At 40.6% G+C, this 27,316-nt stretch overlaps 1 long non-coding RNA gene across 2 annotated transcripts; it reads right to left on the bottom strand.

The window, feature by feature from the left end:
- Positions 1-9,184: 9,184 nt before the first annotated feature.
- On the bottom strand, positions 9,185-27,142 carry LOC120528072. Of its 2 annotated transcripts, none has more exons than XR_005633460.1 (3): positions 27,044-27,142; positions 11,187-11,336; positions 9,185-10,196 (listed from the first exon to the last, which is right to left on the bottom strand). It is a non-coding gene; the product is annotated as an uncharacterized LOC120528072 (long non-coding RNA). The 2 variants fall into 2 exon arrangements; XR_005633461.1 differs by lacking the exon at positions 27,044-27,142 and adding an exon at positions 13,234-13,310.
- Between the last annotated feature and the right edge of the window lie 174 nt (positions 27,143-27,316).

Below are 27,316 nucleotides of genomic sequence, written 5' to 3' on the forward strand. Positions count from 1 at the left end.
CTCAACTGGGAATATAGTATATGACCCTGAAAGAATAAACAACACTTTCAGAGATTTTTACAAAACCTTGTACTCACCACAGATTAACCCATCAGATAATGAGATCAATGAGTTTCTAGACAGGATAATACTTCCTAAATTATCAGATAGCCAAGCTACAGTCCTGGACTCGCCATTAACATCAGATGAGCTTCAGGAAGCTCTTAACTCCATGCCTAATAGGAAGGCTCCAGGTCCAGATGGGTTTCCAGCAGAGTTCTACAAAGAATTCTGGATCATTCTGGCGCCAACATTCTTCAGAATGATGTGTGAAATACAAGAAAATGGTAGACTACAGCCAAACATGAATTCAGCCAACATTAGTCTCCTGTTAAAACCAGGCAAAGATCCTATATTTCCTACCAGCTATCGCCCAATTTCTCTTATTAATGTTGACCTGAAAATAATTTGTAAAGCCCTTGCAAAAAGATTAGAGAAGGTAACCCCTTTCATAATACATCCAGACCAAACTGGTTTCATTAAGGGGAGACATTCATCCACAAATTCACGTAGATTACTCAACTTAATAGACTTTTCTTATAGCAGAAACATGGAAACCAGTATATTATCTCTCGATGCAGAAAAGGCTTTTGATAGAGTTAACTGGAAGTTCTTATTTGCAACTTTACATAAATTTGGTTTTGGAAACTTCTTCATAAACTGGTTAAAAATTTTATACAGTTCACCAACAGCATGCGTCAGGACAAATGACCAAACATCAGATAGCTTCTGTCTTCAGAGGGGGACCAGGCAGGGATGCCCTCTCTCCCCCTCGCTATTTGCTATCTTTATTGAACCACTAGCAGCAGCAATCAGGCAAACTACAGTTATTAAAGGCATAAAGTGTAAGAACATAGAACATAAAATCAGTCTTTATGCAGATGACGTGTTACTTTATCTTCAGAATTCTCAATCCTCTCTCTCCCAGGCAATTGAACTAATAAACTCCTTTTCAAGAGTTTCAGATTATTCAATAAACTGGTTAAAATCCACAGTTCTTCCAATTAATTTCTCTTTTGTCAATTCCCTTAATACACAATTGGAATCAGGGAATATTACATACCTGGGCATTCATGTGTCTCCCAGGCTGGCAGATCTAACTAAACTAAACTACATCCCACTATTAAAGAAAGTGGAAGATGATCTTGCTAGATGGAAATCCTTACCGATATCACTTATGGGGAGGGTTGCCACAATTAAAATGATGGTTTTACCAAGAATCAATTACTTATTTTCTATGATCCCAAACAAGCCATCATCTGATTGGTTTAGATCCCTGGACTCCTCCATCACTAAATTCCTTTGGAAGGATAAACCTCCACGAATTAGCTTAAAAACACTACAGAAGACCAAAGATAGAGGAGGGTTGGATCTACCCAACTTCTATCATTATTTCTTAACCAACAGGCTCCAATATATACCAAGATGGTTGCAACATAACCCGCTGGATGAGTCCTGGTTAGATGTAGAACAGACACTTTGCAATACTATAGAGCTTTCGGACCTACCGTTTATTAGCTCAAAAATAAGAAAGCATGAAAGCTTTAAAAGTATTAATATCAGTACCTCACTGACAGCATGGTGGGAATATCTAAAAATGACGGAGTCTTCACTAATTCCATGCAGACACACACCCATCTGGAATAATCCTGACATATTGCAAAACAATAAAATGATGAACCTCCCATACTGGAAAAGTAAAGGAATTCTATACATGGAACACATAGTTGAAGGATTGGATTTCATTCCATTTAACAGAATAGTCTCCCAATTTGGGATAGACAAGAATAGATTTTAGAATATCTCCAAATTAAATCAGTAGTTAAAGAAAAATTTAATCTTAAAGTAGAATTACAAACACCATCAAGGGTATTAGACTTCTGTAATCTCAAACACCCCAAATTACTGTCTAAAGTATATAAAACATTGACCAAAATAGATGATACAATAGCAATTCCTATAGGCAAATGGGAGGAGGATCTATTAGTTAGCTTTGATCAGACTTTCTGGTCCCAAACCTGTTTAAAAACTTTTAAAACGATCAGAAACCCCAATTTACAACTAATTCAATACAAAATTCTACACAGAGTACACTATACAGGTCATCGGATGTTCAGGATGGGATTTGTGCCATCTGACACCTGCACACACTGCACAGACAACATTCCTGACAGTTATATCCACGCACTGTGGTCATGTCCACCTGTTCAGGATTCTGGTATAGAGTATGTGAAGACCTGTCAAAGTGTCTGAAATGTGATATCCCAACTTCCCCCTCATTTTGCTTGCTGGGGAACCTAGAGGATGTCCCGATTGAAACAAATTTGGTTCACGTGGTTCTCACTGCCATATGCATCGCTAAGAAAACTATCCTCATAAACTGGAAAAACAAAGATAATCTTTGCATTAACCAGTATAGAAATCTTTTATTGGATCATATTACACTTGAGACAGCCTCTGCCTCCACTTCAAATCAATCTCTCTGGGCTCCTTTGATCGGTTCCATCACATAGCGATGATGGAGGGTCATTGATATGGTCCTGCGGGATGCTGTGGTTGATGTGGTGGAGAGTCTGAGCTTGGAGTATCTGGAGGATCCCTGGGGTGGGTTCACTGGGGGTCTTGGGCTGGGGGCTGCTGCCCGACTCTGGTGGTGGTTGGGTTACCTCCGGGGGTGGGCTTCTGGTGGTTGTGTGTCGGGCCTTAGGGGGGTCTTGACGGTGGCTGCGGTCGCTGCCTAGTGGCCGCAATGCCCCTGGGTTGGTCTGGGTGTGGGCCTGGTGGCTTAGGGTTTGGGGCGGCCGTCCCGGATGGGGATATGGGTGGGGCCTTGGGGATTGGGTCCTGGCATGTACGCTGCCGGGAAGAGGGCGGAACGTGCGGCAGTTCCACCATGGGGAGGGGATGTCCGGGAGGGGAGGATCAGCTTTATCCTGGGTGTCTTATGTCTTACTTAATCTGAATGTTGAGTAAATGTGGGTATGGGAGTAAATATTCTGCTGGGGTGGTGTGGGTTGGTGGCCTCAGACTCCGTGGGGCTCTGTGATGCTGCTGCTTCGGGCCATGGCTAGATTGGCTGGGGCCTCCGTGCCCGGGTGGATTTTGGGAACGGAGGTGCCTATTGGGGCCAGTAGGGGAGCTGGCTCCCTGGAGGGCTCAGGCCCCTCAGCCGTTCCTCCCCATCCTCAGACATTTCCCTCCTCCTGCTCCTTCACATCATCACACAAACATGCACATAGGGCCTTGGGGTGTGGGTAAGTCAGGGGGTGCGGGTATGGATCCCGTTTCCGCAGTCCTGTGGCAGCCTACACCCCAATTTTATTTGCACATTAAACACTTCCACAAAAAACATTCCACACAAATGCACACTTAGGGCCTTGGGAGTGGGCACACTCAACGGCATCCGGTGGGGGGAAATTTCAGCCTCACTCCGAGTGCGGTGTCCACTTCCAATTTTAAACTGCACCTAGTCACGGAGAGTTTTGGGGAGGTGGGGCTGTGTGTTGGCATCAGCTGGTGTAGGCCACATGGTGCCGGCACTGCCTGCTCCCCCAACCACAAAATGCACCTTATCAGCACACACCAACACTACATTAGAGCAGGCGGAGGGAGACTAGAGGTCTTATCACACTTCTGTTCTCAGTTAGCTGCCGGGCTGGAGGCTAGGAGTGGGAGCTGGCCGTCTGCCTGTGGTCTGGAGTGGTGGGTTGCTTTGCTCTACGTTGGATGGGGGTGCCTGCTCACTATTACCCCTGCGGAACGGGGCTAACTCTGACGTCCAGGAATGGCTGTACCTCAGGTACGGCAGCACCGGGACCAGAGTTAGGTAGGGTGTGTGTGGGGAGTGTGAATGGGTGTCTGGCGTACATCCTTGTAAGTCTTGGGTTGTATGTGTATGTGAGAGCATGAGGGAGGGAGTGTATGACTGTGTTTGTGTGTGACTGTATATGTCAGGTGGGGTTTTGGACTCCTCCCCTCTCCTGGGACATCTGGCAATACTACAACATCTTTGCCTACCCTCCCCTGCCTTAAGCATCTGTCTGGTCGCTCCCGGTGGCTGCCTGGTGGGATCTGGTTCCCTGGGCTCTGTTGGATCCTCGGCGGGTGGGTGCCCTCGGGTCCCGGGCTGCTGGGTTCCGGGCCCGGCCGACTCGGGAGAGCGGCTGCGGGCGGCCTGAGGGCTTGCCGTTGATATCTCCCGGGACTCTGCCGGCTGCTGGTTGTGACCCCCGGGGTGATCCTCTGCGCCTCTCGGGTGGGGGTTGGGGCTTCTCTGGTGACGGCCTCCCTGGGGTCTCCGCGCTCTGGGGTGACCTCTGGATCTCTGGGCTTGGAACTCCCTCCATCTTCCGCACGTTTTTGGGGGCAGGTCTGTGGCCCTTCACACTCACTATTGGATGCTCCTATAGAGAAACCTTACACATACAAGCGCGCACACACACAGGTGCTCACATGGTGATTTCATAAGTATGACTTGGACATCTTCAGCACATGATCTAAGGTTGTGGTGGCCTTAAATGCCTCAGTAATAATTACTGTATGATTGTCAGCAAACATTTTTACTTTTATATATCTTCATGTAGCTGATGCAGCAATGTTTTTGTCTTGTGGTTTGTTTGTTTCCCCCTCTCTTTCTGCAGGTCTAGAAGCGGATTCTGGTTCATTTATTGTTTATTCTATACGAAACCCCCTCCCCCTTTACCTCCATCTCTTCCTTCTCTCTCTTCTTTTTCTTTCACTTTTGTCTCCGTGTCCGGTTCGAGTCTTAAAACATCTAAAAATTTTTTAATAAAGTTTTGGTATCAGGCGTGACGTCAGCAGAAGCTGTAACGCTCCACCTGAGAGAAAAACTGTAAGGCTAGTCGCCAGCATTCAGACATCAATTCTGATTGCTTCACAGCCGAACAGGACACGGTAAAAAAAAACATTAAGTAGCCTTAAAGTTATGTGTAACCCCAGAAAAACGTGCCAAAAGCGTTTTTTCAAGATTTTTTTTTTTCATTATTTTTTCAAGAACAAAAAATGTTATTACGTATAACAGAATCATGCAAATGCCAAAATGTCAACATAGTCACAGTAGGAAAGGCATGTCAAGTATCCATAGTACCCACTGTTATACTAATATTGATTTAGTATGCATGCTTTATGTGGTATGTTTTTCGAAAGAGACACAAGTGCACTATAGGCACTCTTCAAATCAATGCTGAAAGATTTATTTTTCTATTGCCTGCATATGAAGGGGTACAATGCTAGTGCCTGATCATCATGATTGACACCACCTAATGTATGACTGTAGGCTATTACAGTGCAAGGCACAGTGACTTCCACATTTCCCCTCTCACAAACTTTTACAGCTCCTGCATTGTGAACAGTGCTTAGGAAGCACACGTCTTTCTTCCCCTCCACTTGATAGCAATTATTTTGCCTTTTTGACACACAGGTACTGCACACTGCTTGACGAGGCCAGAGTCACCAGACATATCATGGTGGTTCAGTCATACAGTGCTATATGTATCAGTTTTCATTTGAAGTAAATTTCAAGCAGTTCAGCTAAGGTATAGAAATCTTGCATCATTATACAGTAACCATGGTCACTTAAAGAATCCATCAGTGACAGCACAGAAGACATAATGACGGTGTATAGACTGTACTTGCCATCACACTTGGTCCCTCTACCGGTATAAAATATCAAAAATGTACCCAGAGCTTGCTTCACGTGGCATGTAGAATTTGATATTGAGTCACGCCTATTTGGATGCAATGTACTGTATCCACAACAGCCTTCCCTTGTAACATATGAGACTTTCAGCAATACATCTGTCGCGATCGGTAACATACATCTTCCGCATATTTTTCATAATTGCCTGATACACATCTCACAGTTTATACAGTTCTGATTTATTGGCTTATTAGTGAAATGCGGGTGTTTCAAAATGAGTGAAAAACAATATAACTCATATATTTTCCAAAGATGGGTGTTTCAAATAAACATTTTGTGGACTAGTACTATCTCTGGACAAGTGTACGCACTATTCCCTTCAGTATCAGGATATCAAGAACAGCCACATGTTTTCTGCAGTGATACACTGCCAGCGACCATCAAAAACAAATGGTTTACCGTGACTTTTACAATACTGCTCAGTATAGTGGTTAATTTCAGCAGCTATTTTCTCCACCAAACTATCATCTTCAAATTGTAAATAGTCAATAGATAATCATGATCAACAGACATTTTCAGGCCAGTGTTAGCCATAAATGAGCAAACAAGGAGGTGCCAAATTGTCAGCAGTAGTATAAAGCTGACAGCAAACACAAATACCACTGAAACCTTGCAGGTCAGAATCTGGTGTTTTATTAGCAAAGAAACAGAGATCGCCTATGGTGATTTGAAGTGACTGTACCAATGACTTTTGGTTTGCTGAACATACCTGATGATATAGTTGGTGAAGAAAACATAACTGACCCCAAGTGAGAGAATTGCATTATAAAGAAGTTTCTGCAAGAATATTGTAAGCCAAGCTAAGTCAACATGATAGCACGAAAAGGTCATGCAGATATCATGTGGAAGGAGGCAAAATGTTTACGGACTTGTAAGACAAACAGAGTTTGAAATGCCATTGAGGTGAAACATGAGACGACAGCTGTTGAGTGCAAGGATTCTCATTGTAGATTGCAACACAGGTTGCAGAATGTTAAATGTTCCTCTGCTGATTTAAAAAGTCACTATGTGTGATCTCTCACCACTCTTTAATGGCCATCAGACTGTTTAGTTTCTGTGATACCTCATCTGCTAATTGTGTATAACTGTAAACTAAAGGGAAATAGAACATCTTATAGGAAATCTGACAAGGGCAGAAAATATTTGAGATTTATATAGACTGACTTTACTGTTCAGTGGCCAAAAGATTTAGAAGCACCTTGTTTATTTAAACAGATCACAACAATATAACAGTATTTGCACTTTAAGATAGACATGGGAAGCAAAACAGTAGAATTTGCCTTGTGTTATAACAAGTAATAAGAGGGTGGGCACATTATCCCTTCAATTTTTACATTCCTTAGCTGGAGACCACTATTGGTGCCAAATAACAGTAGATTCCACTGAAGTGATTTAGACAGATGTTACACCTGAATGTGCCATGACTACTGTTGCAAACAATGTAACTAATGTAAGAAACAAAAATGCTAAAGAAAAACTCAGTACCTCAGCAGAATAAATTAAAGAGATATCCGCACACCACTGGTGAGAGTTTTCACCAAGTGGTCACTGTCTACTAATAGTTTGTTAAATGTAACTGTACATCTAATTGTGTTATTAATTTGTAGTTGTAATAGTTTTCACTATTATAAAAAAATATTTATACTTGCAAGAAGATTGAGATTAAGAGAATTAGGTACACTCCAATCCTCTATAAACATACATAATGAGCATTCGGCACTGTAGGTGGGGGGATTGATCTGGTTTGAAGTTTGCCACTGTGATATGTGAGGCTTATTCCATACACAATATTTTCTTTAAAACAGGTAATTAATGCCATCTATCTATCTATCTATCTATCTATCTATCGATCTATCTATCTATTTGTGGGACAGCCAGTATCGATCTTATGTCCTCTTGATTACAAGTCAGCAATTCATACCGCTACACCACAGAAGCTGTTGTATTATACCTTTTGTGAAAGTGTTTATTTCGTATTTGGACTTCAGTCTTCTCACATTATACAGTTCATGTCTACATTTTGTCATTTATTACTAAAACATGAAAAACATTTCTGTTTTAAGGATCTGTTTACATAGATTGTTGTAGACACAGAACACACATTAAATGTATGTATTCCAAATGACGATATATTATTTACCCTGTACAACTCCAGGCAGTTCACTCCAAGATAAGATTCTTAGTACGCAGTCCTTCTTTGTGAATTGAGCTGCAGCGATGGGTTAGGGGGATGGGATAGTAAGCTGCTTGCTGCTTGTGTTGAGTGACACATTTACAACACAAAAGATGCTGATGGAGAGGTGAGAACTGATTTAAGGTGGGCCGGGATTACAAGTGTTTTCGTAAGCTTTGGTAATTCTAGTGTTAACCTCCATTCCATTTTTATCCCTGTTCTTTTCGTTGTCCCCTCGTCCCTTGCCCAGGCTTTCTTTTAAGCTGTGGCAGAATACAGGTGCTTCAATCACCAACTCAGAAGGGCAAAGAAGCACTCCACATGGATGTGTGGTTAACCTCAGAGCAGCATATGCATGTTGTCAGTTGTGCCTGCATCTGCATGGATTCTTCACCCTCTCTCTTCTCAGAAAGCAATATAACATTAGTAGGTATAAATGCTTCCGGAGAGATAGACAAGGAAGGAAAGAAGGAGGTGTAGCTATTTATGTGAACAATAATATTCAAGCGCATGAAATCAAGATGGAAGAAGGGCACAAATTGGAATCACTTTTGGTTATGCTAGTAAGGAAAAAAGCCAGATACTTGGTTATTGGAGTTTGCTACAGGCCGCCAGATTCTGATATGTCAGACACTATCATATTATTTAATCAAGTAAGACAGATGTGTGATAAAGAGGACATGGTGATCATGGGTGATTTTAACTTTTTGAAAATTGAATGGAAAGCCCTATTTGAAATAAAAATGAGGAAACTGAAATAGTACCAATGGCAAATTACTCACCAAGTTTGTTTCAAGCTGAACAAAACTGCTAGTGATACTGTAATCAGAATATAAGTTTAATATGTCACTATGCTCTGTGCAAATATTTAAAATCTGCTTTTCTTTTCTTCTCACATGTACAGCTAACACAAAGCCAGATTTAGCACACAGGGGTTCAGCATTTAGAATGGCTAGCCAAGCATTTTAAGACAATACAAGTTAAGAACAACTGCAAATGGGCAACGTGCACTATTTCTGTGTGTTAGAGTCAGCATGACATTGGATCTTCTTTTCCTTGTTTGGAATGGCATGATTTACCTAAGTTGGGGTCTGCACATGGAGAAAGAGTATAAAGCCTTGGAACATTGCCCGGCACACCTTTCAAGCTGACAGACGGATGGGAGATATCTGATATCATCCGATCCGGAAAATCCTTCCAACGCAGTAGCGAAACTGGCAGACTCTACACAAGGGCTTGTCATGGCTTCCTCATCGGTTATGCTGTGTAAATCATCATTAAAGAAAGCTAAGTTATTTCTCCTATGTGATTTCTTACTGCCGTATCACTAAAGGAGGGATATCTTCTTTTTATCTTATATCTGTACAGTTTCTGGTTATGTAACATGCCGCAATTACAAAAGAACTTATTCAACCCAGGGAGCTAGCGCCCCCTGCTGTATAGAGATACCAAAATAAACAGCAACTAACTAGAGTCCTACTCTAGTAAAAAGACAATAAAAGCGAATCTAAGAAACATAATGGATACAAAAGGAGATATTATTCAAAAGACATGGAGTTGAAGCAGAAACCTTGACACCTGTTAAGAAGCATCTGGATGAGGTATCAGAGAAACTTAGCTATTAGCTAAACAAATAAGCTTGATGGACTGAATGGTCTCCTCTCATTTGTCAGATTTCATATTTTCTATAAATCACACACACACATTTAGCTGTATACCATTTCTTCATTAACCTGAGAATAAATCAGCAGTGTTTGTTTACATTCAGAATTTTGAGCTCATTTATCACGAGGGCCTCTAGTAAAAACAGGACGTCGTTTTCTTATAAATTTTATATTTTTTGGGTCCCATACACAGTCTTCCTCCAGGCCACTCTCTACCATTCCACAATTGGGTGGAACCCAAGCTGTGTCATACCCATATTCATGCCACAATAACCGCATTGGGTCATCCATCCTGTTAATCTTCTTAACCCTTCCCACAGTGACTTTGAGTTCGAGGACAACCCGCTTGTTTTTTCGTGAGTATATTGGGTATCTGCTGGCCTTTCGAATATCTCGGCTAACATAGACCCCAGGCCCAAGCATTCCTGTACGGGAACGCTTGAAACCCTCTCTCTTGATGATATCAGCATTTTCCTTGGTTGTACCATGGAACATCCGATACTCTTTGTTATTTTCTGGACAAATCCCACTTTCAAGTTTCAGTGAGTAATGATAAGAACGAAGACAGCCAGCAGCCATGTTGAAGGGTCCAAACTGAACACTGAAAGTAAAAAAAAAAGAAGTGAGGGAGGAGTTACTACAGAGTATAAGGAACATAAATTCACAATAAGTTTGTTTATACTTCCCTGGTTTGTGTTTATATGAATGTAATTGAGTTGTTCTCTTCTTTTCATTTTTTCACTTTTCTTTTAATTATTAAAATTATTTTTGTTTTGTAAAAATTATTTAGTTTTAATTAATTTTTTAAATAATTTTTCATTTTTTTTAATATTTTTTTTATTCAAGACTTATGATATTTTATTTCTTTTGTGTTTATGCTTTCATCTTATTATTAATTATTATAATTTACTATTTTTGTCTCATATAATATTTTTTCTTTCACCCCTTATATTTTTGCTTTGCCATAATCTATTGTCAATGGGGGAGGAGTGAAAGCTTTAGATTCATGAAAACATTTGATCTCCAGTTTACGACAAATCTCGACAGTTTAGGGTCACCTGATAACAAAAACAGTGATATCTGGATGATGGGTGTGTGTCGGTCTATGTGTGTGCCACAGTTTTTTGAGGATAGTCTAGAACTAAAACAGCTGGACAGAAAAATACCAAACTCGAAACTTAAGCCTGTTATGAGATGACGATGTGCTGATTAATTTTTGAGACAAATCGTGCAAGACAAATAGGCACTCTAGAAGAACCCTCAAATACCATAATTCTACAAAATAATTACAAATTCATCTCATTATCATTTGCTATCGTAATTACCTATTTTATGATCAGAAAGATCAGCATCAGAGCAGTAAATAATTACTGAAATGTTATACAATTGTAACTTGGTTCCTAAGGCGCAAAGCTTACTGACGCTCAGGTCTGAATTTTTTGTTTTGATCACATCCACTGTGTGCATAGTTGATTCTCTTACAGATCTTTTAGATCAACTAAATCCATTAATTACAAAATGGAAATATACAACAGCTTTGACATTAATTGTACAAAATCCTAACAAACCATAGACACATGTAAAAAATTACCAAGTAGTATGGTGGACAGCAGAATGTTAGGGACTGCGAAGTGATGTTACTTTGGACAATCTGGTGAATACGATGGATGAACTTGTTGGGCTGAGTGGCTTGTTGTTGTCACCGTTATTTTAATGTTCAAACAGGGAGTAGTAGAAAGTGCTGTGTAAAAAACAATAAAGCATAAAATGTACAGAAATGAGTAGTACAAAGTCACAAAAACATAAGAATTGTATGAATAAATTAGAAATTAACAAAGTAGCTGTGCTTCACTAATTTGTATTAGAACACTTACCAATTTTCTTTATCTATTTTTTTGTAATGTTTCATTAAGAAAGCAATCTCATCTACTGACACTTAGTTAACTTCCTGCCAAGCACAGTCATTGTGCCCACGCCCATTCATCTGAAACTATCTTCTAGCAAGCTGTTAGAAAAAGCCCGCTCTCTTAAAAAAAATAACTTGTGGACTTGACTTGACTTGTCCCCGTCTGATGTAAACTGAGCTTTGACTGAAGTAGTAGATATATATTTGTACATAAATACATATATATATATATATATATATATATATATATATATATATATATATATATATATATATATATATATACAAAAAAATTATATATTGATGAAGTTTCATAAAATGGAAATTCCTATTAAAACTAGCCTTAATGTATTACATACAGCACTTAATTGTAGCATGAGTTGGCAACATTTTATATTGTATTTCTTATTACAGTGCATGTACAGTAAAAGAAACAAATTTCACTCTTATTTTATTAAAATAGGGACAAAGATCTTTAATATAAGAAAACCTGCTAGCAAGGAGACGTGAGTGTCAACTCCGTTCTGCTCTGAGTATTCCAATTATTTATTTTATAGCCACATTGTGTAATGAACATGCCAATTAAAATAATAATAAAGCTGTATCAAACCACAAAGAGCTGTTTATATTTGCTGATTTAGTCAACATTTAAAACCCAGCATTAAAAAATGTAATACACAATATTTCTAAATTTCTTATTAAAATAATAATTTATTAGTTGCCATTAATTATTAATAATAATAATAATTTCTTAATAAAATAAAAACAATTAAAATAATAATAAAGCTGTATCAAACAACAAACTTTTTACATATTAAAGGCTGTCGTAATAAAGAGCTGTTCATATTTCCTGATTTAGTCAACATTTAAAACCCAGCATTAAAAATATGCCAATATATGTAATACACAATATTTCTACATTTCTTATTATACTGCTCTCAAAGACCCAGACAATTGTAGACATCACAGTACATCACACATGGCCATATTAAAAGTTAAAGTACAACTCTGCAACAGTGCATACTGTCGATAATATATATATTTATATTGACTTCCACAATGCACCCTGTTTACTTACTAATAACATGCATAACATGTTTGACTTGAAAACTATTGGTAAGTAGACATGTATCATCTGATTTAATACACTATTGAGCAGATACAGTATGATTGCCTGAGTTTCACAGTAGGAACTCCTTAATAATGTCAAATTACACTGTAGGCAGGCACAACATTACTGAGTCATTGCATTGTAATAGGAGACAATGAAGAGTTTGCCTAGATTAATGTAAAGTGTACTCTAGCATGAATGCAGACCCCCTTGAAGCAAGCAACTTTCCGTGCATTACTGAATGTTAGAATACTCATGTCAATTTGTGCTAACTGTTCAAAAATGCTATGCATGATATATATTCAGTTTAATTAAGTTACATCAACAACAACAACATTTATTTATATACAACTGTAGCACATTTTCATACTAATTATGTAGCTCAAAGTGCTTTACATGATGAAGAAAGAGAAAAGAGACAAAGTAAGAATTAAAATTAGAGAACACTAATTAACATAGAAATATACACGTTGGTATAGTGCTTCTCACTGAGTAAGAAAGCCAATTAATGTTTGTGCAAGCATAGAGCTCTCTGCGCCTTTCAATATCATGCAAAAGCCAAAGTAAAAAAATCAAAGGAACTGGAACCCATTAGACAAAGAGAAGAAAGAAGCAACCTACCTCGAGCTATGTCTAGAGCCAGAGTGGCGCGAAAGTAGTGATCTTCCTGAAGGGCGTGATTTCGTTTTAGCCTATGACAGAGATGGGGATTTCACCTTTCGGAAATCCCCGGCTTGTAAAATCATGAAAGCTTTCTTCAGATTCTCTTTCACATTTGCCGGAAATAGAAAAGGCAATATAGTATAATATAATTTGGTAAGTTTTCACAGTGAGGTACAGTATTTTTAACGAAAATAAAACTCGTCACTTTCACACCTAGAGATAAAAATAATAATAATTCAGATATGGGTGAATATAAAGGCACCAGACTTGGCCACCTTATTGGATTCAACCCCGCTCAGCACACCACATTCACCAGTAGAAAGAGATGCTAACTGAATTCCTCTAACACATTGAGGCAAGTAATTTCTCAGTGCTTATTACATTTTAAATCAATATGCAACTTTTGATTTCAAAATGAACCTATACTGTGTAATGTCTTTCAATACATGGAGCACCACCTCAGATGAAAAGAAGCTAAATATTGTAGTGTTAGGAACAGCAATATTATCAATATTTTTCTATATATTTGACTGACCTAAAACATAAGGGTGCAGTTCAACAGTTCACTAACATGGAAAGATTTGAAAACACATCGTTCTTCAGTTTGTTTTGGCCTTCCAGTGACACTGAAATTGCATTTTTTGTGTCATTTCAAAAACGCACACAAAAGTGTACAATCTAAAAACACCAAATTTCGTGTAGCAGGATAGATTAGGAAAATGGAGCTTTTCAAAAACTGACTTGTAATTGTCATGTGATAAACACTGACTTTAGTTTCGCTTTGTTTTTCATCTTTGCTATGGGATTGTCCTTTCCTAACTACTTTGCATCAGGTGATAGATTCCTTGCCTTGAAACACTCAAATATATCACTATACTTACCTTGAAAGCATTGTAAAGTCCTTGATGTGGAATTCAAGTATTTTGAGATGCCTTTCGTTGTCACAAATGTGCATCAGAGACACAGAAGGCGTGGAACAATACTTGACAACTGTCTTAACTTCTTAAGCTTTCCTCCATGCCCCATAAACTACATTTGAAAGCACCAGTGCAGGCAAGATGTTTTTTTTTAATATATAGAAAGAGATTAACTTTAGAACACAATTTTGTGTGCCAAATACATATAAGCCACGTTTGCGAAGAAATAACTTTGACTTGAAAAATACCAACGTTATCCTTTAAGTTTCTGCATTCTGCAGATATACTGTAGAGTACATAAAGGTTTTAACATATTTAGTCAATTTCTCATCCAGCAGAGTTCATCCAAGAATGTATGCAAAAATTTGTAAGGTTTTAAATTAGAACATCTGTTTCAGGACAGTGAACAGTGAATGTCTGTCAAATTGGAGTAATTGTAAGAATGATAAGGAATGTGTTAGTGTGCAAAGCAAATTGTCAGAAAGTTGATAAATATGCCATGTAAATGTTTAAAGACAGAAAACAGATAATTTAACAGTGCAAGACTGCACTCCATTTAGTAGACTACTGGAATGTCTACTTGTGTAACTGTAGAAGCCAATACTACTGGTGAATATGAAGAGAAGAGTTGAGATTCTGACACAATTCAGTTTCTAAACAAATTAAAAAGATTAAATAATGTATTTGTACTTGTAAACCTCACAATTTGCTGCTTTTCTTACTGTAATCACCTTTTCACTTATACAGTATATTTATGGAAAACTGCAATGGAAAGACATTGACTACATTAGGTGTTTAGGTATTTCTTATATATTTTTATACGATTAGTGTTCTTGATTATTATACTATAGCTAATTGTTACCGGCCCTGATGGTCTAGGGCAGGGGTCGGCAAATTCAGTCCTGGAGGGCCGCAGTGGTTGCAGGTTTTTGTTCCAACCCAGTTGCTTAATTAAAAACCAATCTTTGTCAATTATTTAATTTCATGGCTTGTTAGTGCGTTAACTCTGCCACGTCAGGTCATTCTCATATCCTAGATTTTTGTTTTCCTTTCTAAGGATATCATCCAAATGATTTGAAGTCTAAAACAGACGAGTTATTCTCAGTGCTTCACTTTTTTCTCTTCACTTTCCTTCCAAGTAGTTAATTAAACCCAATAGTGCATGATAAATACACAAAGAGGTGTAAATTGTAGCAAGCTAAATGGAGAAATGCTGGTTTCCTTTGTCATTTGCATCTTATTGCTAATAAGGGGTGATTAAAAACCAAGACTACAGCTGTTTATGACTAAAATAAGCAATAAGCATCCAAAATCTAAATGAGCGAGACAACTAAAGTGAAGCAGAAGAGTTACTTGAGCAATAAGTGCTTCTTATTAAACAAATGGGTTGGAACAAAAACCTGCAACCACTGCGGCTCTCCAGGACTGAATCTTCCCACCCCTGGTCTAGGGGAAACTGGGCCAGGTACAAGCCACTGTAGCTACAGGGTGTAGTCACAGCGATATGGTGAAGAGCATAAAAGAAACAGGCAGCAGTCCCGAGTCTCAGACCATACTTCCTTCTGTTCTTCTTTATTCTCCTTTTACCAGAAATATTTGTATGCTTCAGTTTCTGCATAGATCAACATGGCAATCAGTGAAACAATTGTGCAAGCCAATTTCCTCCTGTAGAACAAATAGTATAAACACGTTTACTTTGGTTCAACAATGGTATTGTGGCCAACTATCAAAAAGTACTTGATTAGAAACCAATGTCCCCAGAACTCGTTAATTTTAAAGGAAGCAGGCAGTTCTGCTGTCACCACATTGTGTGTGGATGAGATTCGTAAGCAAAGCAGGTGCTAGATAACCATCAACAATAACATGTAGCAGAATTTTCTGCCTTTTCTTTAAAACGATGGTTTATCGTCCATTACACTAAGCAACACAGAGAAATGTCATTTTCTTTAGAATACTGAATTCTAGCTCATTACATAATTAATTATCTTTTTGCATGATTTTTTTGGAATAAATGTAACACTAAGGATGTTAAACCCACTGAGACGTGAAGTGAATAACTAGCTATCTCAGTGGCACCTGTCAATGGATGGGATACATTGGGCAGGAAGTGAACGGTCAGTTCTTGAAGGTGATGTGGTAGAAGCAAGTAAAATTCATATGGATTTTACTTTGACATGCACCAACTATCTAAAGATTGTTGCAGATCATGCAACCTTTTCATGGCAACAGTATTCCTTGATGGCATTGGCCTCTTTCAGCAGGATAACACCCCCTGCCACAATGCAAGATTTGAGGAACATGGCAAAGAGTTCAAGGTATTGACTTGACTTCCAAATTACCTAGATCTCAGACTGATCAGGCCTCTGATGGGGTCTGCTGGAAAAAGAAGTCTGAACCACGGAGGCTCCACCTCGCAAGACTTAAAGTATCAGCTGCTAATGTCTTGATGCCACATACTACAGGACACCTTCAGAGGGCCTTGTGGACTCCATGCCTTGATGGATCACAGCCGTTTTGGCAGCACTTTGGGGCTTACACGGTATGGTTGTAATGCTTAATGCCTTATTTAAACAGTTTCTTAGGAATTCAAAAAAGAAAAAGCAGTTAGCAAGGCAGGTTAAAAATAGGTCAAAAAATAAACAAATATATCCACTGATGACAGAAAACAGCAGAATAGAGAGAGGTATAAAATCCAAAAAGAAGTACAAACTCAAATACTAACTTTAATACTGAAAATGCAAGGAACAAAACTTCTAATTCTTCAGCAACTTTTGCTTAAATACTAACGGGGCTAGTATGGCAGCCTAATTAGAGGGCCAGCTTCCTTAGGCTTTACATACAATGGACACTATAATACTGAAAAATAATACATAAATAACACCATATTAAATAAATAAGAAACATTAAGGACAAAACCAAAAACAGAATTCATAGCATATTATGAAAAATAATATTTGAAAAGCAACAGAAAAATTAAATAAACAAAGAACATACCTGAACCAGAGAAAAAACATTGGCTGACATGTAATGAAAGTGTCACAGCAAACACCTACAGGTACAGGAGGAATGTGCAAGTTCATAGAAGACAGTGAAGAAGTCATTTGTTTTCATTTTGGTGTGAGGCTTTAACATTGAGCTGTGCATACAAGAACACCCATACATACCTGCATGAAAGTTTGCAGATGCGTTTGCAGATGATATCTAAGCTAAGTGGATTGGCAGATAACATAGAATCCACTGAATCAGTACAGATGTACTTGATCAGCCTACAGGAATTCAAAATGTGTATACACAAAGGGAAGTTTGAAAACTGATAGTACACCTTATGAAAAGGATTTAGGAGTTGTAGTAGACTGGTCACTCTCAACTACCAGACAGTGTTCAGAAGCTATTAAGATGGCAAACAAAATGCTAAATTATATAGTGCCCTTATGTTAAGAGTACAAGTTCAAGGAGGTTATGCTGAAGCTTTATAGTGGTTAGACTTAATAGGGAGTACAGTGTGCAGTTTTGGCTACAAAAGGGACATAGCAGCGGTAGAAAGATTACAGAGAAGAGCAACTAAGCTGATGAAGTGTTTAAAATTATGAAGGGAATTAGTCCAGTGGATCGAGACTGCTATTTTAAAATTAGTTCATCAAGAACACAGGGACACAGTTGGAAATTTGTAAATTCCACACAAACATTAAGAAGTTTATCTTCACCTAGAAGAACATGGAACATGTGGAATAAGTTATCAAGTAGCCTGGTAAACAGTAGGACTTTAGGAACTTTCAAAACTTGACCTGATGTTATTTTAGAACAATTAAGTGGACTGAAAGCCAGAAGTCTACGTGACCATCATCATCAGGTCCTTCCATGAAAACCCTAAATACAAAGAGGACTGTTTAACTAATGTTAGGTAGAATGCCCAGAGGGGACTGGGCGGTCTCTTGGTCTGGAACCCCTACAGATTTTATTTTTTTCTCCAGCCTTTGGAGTTTTTTTGTTTTTTCTGTCCACCCTGGCCATCGGACCTTACTCTTATTCTATGTTAATTAATGTTGACTTATGTTTATCTTTTATTGTGTCTTCTATTTCTCTATTCATTTTGTAAAGCACTTTGAGCTACATTTTTTTGTATGAATATGTGCTATATAAATAAATGTTGATTGATTGATTGATTGATAGGACGAGCTTTGTTGGGCTGAATGGCCTGTTCCACATGTATGTGATTGCAGGCTGAGAATGATCTGAGCTTTTTCTGTTTTTTTCTCTGAAACATGTCTTTGAATTCCTGTGAATGAACACTAACAGAGAAATCAGTGTGGTTATGATCAAGGGCCATATTCTACAGTAGGCTTTGTAATGTATTTCATTTTACCAGCTCAACCGTACTCCGTAAACAGGTCTGCTTGCTGTGTCCTTCTTTCACATATGTTGATGGCTGGACTCATCCAACAAGAAATGCAATAAATAGGTTTTTTAGACTGGCAAAAGACCTGATGTTTAATATTGAATTTTCTAGGACCAGATAAAAGGGTATTGTTGGTGACATATTTGCAGGTGACATAGCAGCTCTTTTTACAGATTAAATAGCCAGGTGATGAATGTGGCTCTCTTCTCTTAAGAGAGTTGCAGACAAGAAGTTTGTGTAGGTTGGGTGGTTGACAGAAGAAGATCAAGGAAGGGTTAGGAAAAAAGCTCCTGTAGAAGGAATACTTTGCAAAATAAGGAACTTTTGTTGAATGACCTGTGGGACAGAGAAAGTGTTAGGGTGAAATGGGAGGACAAGCGGCAAGCTGGTTTCATCATTGGAGCTCCTCTTACAGTGTATGTTATGAGGTCTGCACCTGCCTTGATTTTGGGCCATGTCTAAATATGAGAAAGGTATCCTGTGAGGCAGACAACCAGGAATCTTGCCCCACCGGGATGCCTGGAAGGAGGCAGACAATAGGAGGGGCACTGTTTTTTCCTGGGTGCAGGAGGGCAGCCACCTTGGATTCCATCAGGGCTACGGAGAAGGAGCTGGGGAGTTCAACCCTGTCGGGACCCTTGGCCACTGCCAGGGGGCGCCTGGACAGTCCTAGAGCCCTGGAGGACAGAACTTCCACCACACCAAGGAAGAGAAGAGTGAAGGTGGCTGAAGGTCTATGGATTGAGTTAGTGTGGGGTTTTGGGCACTGTTGTTGTGTGTTGTGTGGTCTGCAAATAAACCATGTGTTGTAGACATCTGGAGTCGTGTCTGTCTGTGGCCGAGCTATCTTTTACATGGCATCCCAGATGGGACACTTTGCCTGTTTCAAGGCAGGGACCCATTATAAATAATTTGTAGAATAGCCCGGCACAGCAGCGCAAGACACACGCGATTGCGCTGCAGCACGCTTTGCAGAAGTGACTCAGTCCCTTTGTTAGTTAGACCCAGGAAGACACAGCTCTCCCCAATGGTAAGGAAGTCGGCCAGGTGCGGCCTGAAGACAGCAGGCAACTCGAGGGTGCCCGTCGCCAATGAAAGGATAGGCAGGCCTGAAGAAGTGGTCAGGCCATGGAAGCTACCTCTGGAAGAAGGGTTTCCAGATGTAGGTACCGGACCCAGGGAGCGATTGCCCTTGGGTGTGAGTCGCATTTTTCCGGGTCCCTACCTCGTAGGGGGAGACCATCCAGAGGCGTTTGGCTGGCTAAAGGACACTGATCCCGGACTCAACAGCGGGATGAAATCCAAGGAGGACAGGAGCCTGCTGTTGTGGAAAAATCACCATTCGTGAAGGTGCACCTGGAGTCCCATCCCAGGGGGAATGGTCTGATGGAGCAGGCAGCGGGGAAGGGCCTGGAGATGCCTTGTGAGGCAGGTAAGGGGGTGGAGGATGTGTGCCGGCCTCATTCTGTTAGAATAATGCAAGCAGGGGCGGTGAACCTCCCTCCCTCTCCGGAAAAGGACCCAACAGAGTCTGTGTATGGGGCCCAGCGTGTGTGTGACTCATGGCCGGCAGGTAAGGGCAAGTGGAATGCAAGTCCCCTGCCGGCTAATTTAATGAATGTGCTTGTGGCCGTATGGGGGCTAGAGGAGGCTCTTCAGCCCGTCTGGTCATTTTTGCAGATTATCCGTGTCCTCCAAGAGACCATTGAGAGGAAAAGGCGGGCAAGCCCCTGACGGAGGTACAGGATTGGTTGAATAGTTGTGATGCTGGATTCTTCAGCTGGAGGGATGTGGCGGTACAGGTAAGTGGGACCTGTACCGTAAATGAAAGTGGAGTGCTGAGTGAAGGGGTGCCAGTATCGTATCGTTCTGGTCACCGAGTAGCCACGCCTCCTACAGTGGATGCAGTGCGGGTGGCCAGTCATGCTGTGGGGGCGGATCCAGCGGAGGTACGTGCGAGGAGCCGGCTAGTTAGTGCTGGTTGCCAAAGCACACTGCTCCAAAGGCTGATGACAACCTCGCTGAAGTCCACAGGGGCGCAGACGGCGCGGGGTCTCTTTGTATCCCATAAGGAAACCAAGACTGTCATTGCGCCCCAGAGTGAAAAGAGGAGGATCCAAAAACAGAGGACCAGGTCTCCTGACAAGGTGCAGGGTGGGCCTGTGTGTCCACCTGTAGTTGAGAGCCACCCTCTGCCGGTGCAGAGGGGAGCCCCTAACCTGGCGGGGAACAAGGGGGAGCAGATATACTCTTTGTTTCCATTCCTTGAGGGCACAAGTGAGAGAGGCATACATTGGTGTTATGAGTGCCGCGGGACTGATCATACATGGAGATCCGTGCCTTCTTTCTGTTCTTTTATAGGAGAAACCTGTGGACTCCAATGCACCGACCCCGGCTATCTTTTACACTTATTATCAATGAAGAAGCTCATTCTGAATGTTTCATTATAGAAAACAACATGTTCACTACAGAGGCAGTAGAGTCTAAAGAACAGTGAAATAGGTTAGAGTTTTTAGCATGCCAGGGATGGAAGGAGCTGTAGAGAAGGTGACTGTGTGAGTCAGTTTGCTTGTAACAGACAGAGATTTTAAGTCCATGGAAGGCAGATAGATGGACTGATATCTAAAATTTTAGAGCTGCGGTAGAAATATTGACTTTAAACCTGAGAGTAGAACAATAAGTAGTAAAAGCATTAATAAATTCCATTCCATTCCATGGACTCAATAGTTAACGAATGATAGAGTTAATAATAATAATAACAAAACTGCACAATAAGCCATCACTCCACCACTGAGGCCTGGTTTGAATTCTAGCTACTATATCCTCTGTAACACGTTCTCCTGGCATATTTTATATATGTGTACTGTATATTGCAGTTGCATTTGGTGTGTGATTTGTTTTAATATTGTATGGTTCATGTGAATTACAGACAGTTGTCACTTGCATTTGAGAAGCATCAATTAAGAACAAACAAGTGAGATTAAAAATGTTCTTTTTGAAGTAATACAGGAAGTGGAAAAGTGAGTCACAAAGAGAACATCAATGGAGTGGAAAGGAACTCAGAGATGTTGCCTCCCTTTGAGCAGCTACATTGCTCTCGGCTCAAACCCCAATTCCCCAACTTCCTTTAATGTGTTTAATATAATGGCTTCCTGTGTAAACCTCAGAGGTCTGAATCACTGTAAAATAAAAAAGCAAACACCCTTATTACTAATGATATGTAATTCTTTATTTTTTAAATGCACAAGCAGACTTTCAGTAGTTTTCATTTTCATTATCAGAGATGTCACTCAAATTGGAATCCATAATAGAAATAACAATGTTCTGTTTGGGATCACAGACACAGTCTTCCTGCAGGCCACTGCGCACCATTCTACAGTTGGGCAGAACCCAGGCTATGTTGTCCCCATACTTGTGCCAGTTTTTTCCTGCATTGCATGGCCCTGCTTTGTCAATCACCTTCACCTTTCCCCCTGTGACATAAAACTTAGGGACAGCTTGGGTTTCTGGTGTGGCACATATTGGATACCTGCTAGCTTTCCAAATGTCCCAACTAACATAGACCCTTGGGCCTAACATGTCAGTGTGAGAGCACTTGAAGCCTTCCTTTTTGATTTTATGTACATATTTTGGGGGGACATAGGTGAGATTTTTCAAATACTGTTGCTAGACATGATGCAGGATGCAAATAGGCAGAACACTAAAACAAAGAAAGAGAAGTAACGGGTAAAGGAAACATTAACTCAGAATAAATCACAACCAGTTTTTAAAAGAGGAACCTAGAACTGATCACATTTAAACTGTTTTTTTTTGTAAAATTAGAACCCTTTGCTAAAAGCCTCCACATTTCTGAGATGGAAAGGTGACATTTAGGATGTTTTTGTGGGTTGTAAACAAAGTTCCCTAAATGGATGGTAAAACCAACTAAAGTATATGGTGGGTTAAAACTGACCAGCTCTCACTCAGTTGCTAAATAAACTTAAAAGTACACCACTAGGCAAGTAGAGAATACAGGTCATTGTGTTCCTTACAATCCACTGATCCTGACCTTGAACAGACAAGAGCATCTACAGAACATGTTTGAAATTAATAATTTAATAATATACTTAGCCTTGGAACAAACAAAAACTGGGTGAAAGAACAAAGTGCAAGATCTAGATATTGATGCCATCAATCCATCCATTTTCTATGTTTGCTTTGCCCAATTCTCGGTCGTTGGAGGCGAAGCTAAACTCAGCAGCACTGAATATAAGGTAAGCTTTGGACTAAGCACCAGTCTGTCAAAGGGCAAAGACTCATTTACATGGTGCCAGTTTAATATTTAACCTAAAAAATCACATTTTTAGGGATAAGGAAGGAAATTGAGAAAACACTACTCCTCAAATCCAGTGTCCAGTGTTGAAATCCTGCATTCAGTTGTTGTCTGTGTGGAATCTGCATGGTCTCTGTGTCAGCAGATTAGGCTGATTGGTGATTTCAAATTAGCTCCAGTGCAAGTGCAAGTTGTCCCTGAGATGGACTGATGCCCTGTCCAGAGGGGCTTCCTGCCATTGACCAAGTGTTGCCAGGAAAAGCTCTGGCCCCCAGTGGCCCTAAATTGGGTAATGTAAGGATGATGCCGATTGTATTGGGGCTTTGTGTTTTATTGAATATTATTAAATGCTAAATGCTGTATAATGTTGAGTATATTATTGCATGTGTTCTGTTTAAATTAAAGGTTCTTTTTTTAATCTTGTTTTGATAAAAAAAATGTATTCAACATGATTTAATGTTAAATTTTGCTTTATGATATATCATATGGTGGTTTATGTCTTATTTAATCTACTTCTCCATATTATTCTACTTCTGGGTTACTTACTTCCTGGTTATCAGTATTTTAGGGAAAAGGTCTGATCCCTTAAACACAAAAACTAGATGAAGTGAATTTGAGAATGTTATATTTGCTTATACATTTATACAGTACAGAAGGGTGATACAGTGGTTAGTGATACTATCTTATAAGTCTAGAGACCTGAGATTGACTTAACACCATGTCAGTATTTGTGTGATGTCTGCATGCTCTTCCTATGTGTGATGTTTGTCCCGGTGTTCTGTTCATTTTCCACATGCTAAAGAAATGCATGTTATCTTTTAATGGGTAAGTGAGTGTATGAGGCTGTGCCTTACAATGCCCTAGTGCACTGTCCACATTTGGTTTCTGACTTTTGTGTAGTGCTGACAGGTTTGACACCAGCCTCACACCCTGGGCAGGATTAAATGTACATTAAATAAAAGTATGTATTGTGGTGTATGGCCAGGCATTTATCCCGGCCAGTACCCCCAAGCCGCCAGATGGAGCCCTCCCTGCAGTTTGGAGGTTCCCCGAAGACCAGCAGGGCATCATGGACATTGGGGTTTTAATAAACAGCCCTGCTGGATGCCATGGAGTCCACTAGGAGACGCTGCAAGGAGGAACAATGGTTATTTGCCTTACGCCCAGGAAGCACATCAGAGTCACGTGGACAAAGGGAAAGATGTGGTTCCTGGGTGAAAAAAAGAAGGATTTTTATCTCACGCGGAAGTGTTCCAGGTCACATGGACAGAGAGGGTTAAACACTTCCGGGTCAAGGACCATAAAAAGGACTACAAAACACCAGAGTGTTGAGCTGAGCTGGGTGGTAGGAGGGCAATGCGTCTCGGAGTGGTGGAGAGTTTATTATTGAATATTGTATTGGTTTGTTAATGAGTATTGTGGAGGAGAGGGTGCTTTGTGCACTGTGGCATAAAAATAAAGTCATCATTTGGACTTTTTCCTGGTGTCTGGAGTCGTGTACAGGGGTTCAAGGGAGCGATACTGCCCCCTATCTGTCACAGTGGCGTAGTCGGCAGGATACTCCAGCATCTATTGTGGAGGACCTGTATCAAAATTTTCTGTGGGCAGAGAACCCTGAGAAGACGACATACAGACTCACCACAACATCGCCAGAAAACCCGTTTTCCAGGTCTATAATGGGGAAGAAAAAGGGCAAGCAGAGTGTCAGCGGAGGTACCAGGCTCGTCAAAGAGGACGCTCGGGATGAGTTGAAGAGCGTTCACGAGTCAGGAAAGGCCTTCGGAGAAGAACGACTACCAAGAGGTATGTGCCGGGGATTCGATGAATAACATCTTTAAAATAACACACTTTGTTCCATGCACATACCTCAAGGAAGATCCTCCGGAGGTCCTGCGGGATGCAAAAGAAAAAAACGGCGAAGAGGCTACGTTCTCTGTCCAGCCAACGAGACAGAGGACTTCCGCATGTCAGCGGCCGGCGAGGGACACGTGACCACACCCAGTGCATTGTGGGAAGGAGAAGGTCCACGTCCCACTGCTTGCGACGTTACCATCGAAAAAACGGTCCTGGACATTCCGAAACGGAAGGGGAAGGCGAGCAAAGCACTGCTCATCCCGCAAGAAGGTAACGAGGGCCGGGAAATGGCTGATCGGGCTGTTAAAAAATTAATAAAAACAGACCGCAGTCTGCCAAAGAAGGCAACCCGGTCCTCAAGCCAAAAGAACTTCAATTCCCAGAAGCCTTTGCGAGACATGTCAGAGCACGTGCTATCAGCGGACAGGCTCATTGGCTCCGTAGGTATGACGAACGAGGAAGTGAGTATACCTCCAGTCGAATTAATTAAATCTGTTGACGTGCGGGAACTCAAATTAATCGAGCCCATGCAAGGTATTTTCCAGATGCTGGCGGCCATCAAGAAGATTGTCAAGGATCTGGGAGAAACGGCGGAGGTGCCCATCTGAAAGGTAATGACGTATTTGCAGAGAATCGGACGGGAGCCTCCCGTAATACATGATGTGGCGGTACAGGTGAGTCAAGCCGGTACCGTAAATAATGAAATAGGGACGCAGTGTGATCCGGGTCCGCTTTTAATGAATAGCGGGTGCCAATACACAGCGTGCCCTACAAGAGAGGCCGAAACGGTAACCGAGTGGTCGGGGAAGGGGCCGATTAATCCGGAGCAGCTGAATAGTGCTGGCTTTCGGTGTGAGTCGGTCCTAAAGACCCCAAACCAGTTAAAAACTAAGTCTAGAGGGGTGCAGACAGGAAAGGGCCTCTTTTTATTAAATAAAGAAGCTCAGACTGTGGAAAACCCCCAAAGCAAACGGGAGATCCCAAAAATAAAAAGGGGGTCTCCTGACAAGAAAGAAAAAGGCGAGAGAGAACCGTTAGAGGCGGCGGGGGTTTCTTTCCCAGCAAGAAAAGGGGCGGACCTAACGTTTCCATATTGTTTTCAGTCCCACAGGGGGAGAATAACAGGAGGACAGAGGCTGTGCTACGGATGCCGAAGGTTGGGCCACATTTGGTGAAACTAATCTATAAATAAAGTCTCAAAGAATGTTTCTCTCATTTAAGAATAGGTGACATACAAGATTAAGTTGCTTATCGTAAAATGGATTTAATTATTATATTCATTAATGATTAACATACCGCATATACTCACGTATAAGTTGGGCCTTGAAACCTGAAAAATCGATCATAAAATCAGACCCTGACTTGTATGCTTGTTCAAAAATACACTTAATTTTTTTTTCATCCTGCCCCCTCCAATCTCGCATCAGTTTCTCAGACACATTGAATTTTGTTGTAGCAGCGCAGTTACCAATTTCTTTCGCCACTTCAACAACTTTTAATTTTAAACCAGCTTCATATTTTCTTCTGATCGAATGCTCCATATAGATAAGGGATGCTCTTATGTTAAAGGTGTATGAGGGTGTGAGATACAAAAAAAAACAAAACAGTACACTTCGGAATAGTTCAGTTGTTACCGTGTGGTCACGTAGGCACAATAAATAGAATAAAAAAGGCAGTGTGCTCCGTGGTTACTCTCTCAGGTGGGAGTTAGCATATCATAATCTCTTGGACCATCAGTGTGAGTTTTCCGCATTCAACTTATACGACATTATAAAATGCTGTAAATTATACGGTAAAAGCAAGCCCCGACTTTTCTGCGGGAGAACTTAAACACATGGTTATACGGTATTTACATTAGGTGAGCTCTTAAAATGATTTTCAGGAAAAAAATATTCTTTATTGCATGTTTATTTTAGCAATATTGTGCATCTGTTGGCAGGGCCCACATTAAATCTGCTCATCCATCCAAGCAGCCATCCAAGAGCCAGTGCCTACTCCAGCAACATTGGTCAGGAGGCAGCAACCAATCCTGGACAATTCACACAGATTTTCTATTTGTAAAGGGAAAAATGGTAAGCCCCCCATTGGTGCCTCCACAATGTGCCCCTACAAGTATAAAATACATGGAAAAAAAATAGAAAAGCCAGTATTTCCTTACAAGAGTCATTTCTTTTTAGCTGGTCCCTTAAGCTCCTGTCCGGCTTTAGTAACTGATTGCAGTGGTGTTGAACCTAAAGAGTGGCCTGCTGTGGTGAGGATATTCTCAGTTTAAATTAAAATACAGCTTACCTACTTATTTGTGGCTAATGGATCCATGTCAGGCACGTGACGTGAGGTTTCCCTGTCGCATGTTTCCATGAAGTTTCCTCCACATCAGACTCAGGAGGAAGGGCCCTGATCTGGTGGAAAATTGAGGACATGAAGCTTGATGTTTGACCACCAGAAGTTCTATACCTGACCACATAAGTTGTTTTTCTATCTGCAGCCAGGTTAATATTTTTCTTTTATTTGTGGTCCTTGAATACAGAGTCAGTCTGAACATTTTTTCAGCTCCATCATGCA

This window comes from Polypterus senegalus, chromosome 4, assembly GCF_016835505.1.
Source record: "Polypterus senegalus isolate Bchr_013 chromosome 4, ASM1683550v1, whole genome shotgun sequence".
NCBI lineage: Eukaryota > Metazoa > Chordata > Cladistia > Polypteriformes > Polypteridae > Polypterus > Polypterus senegalus.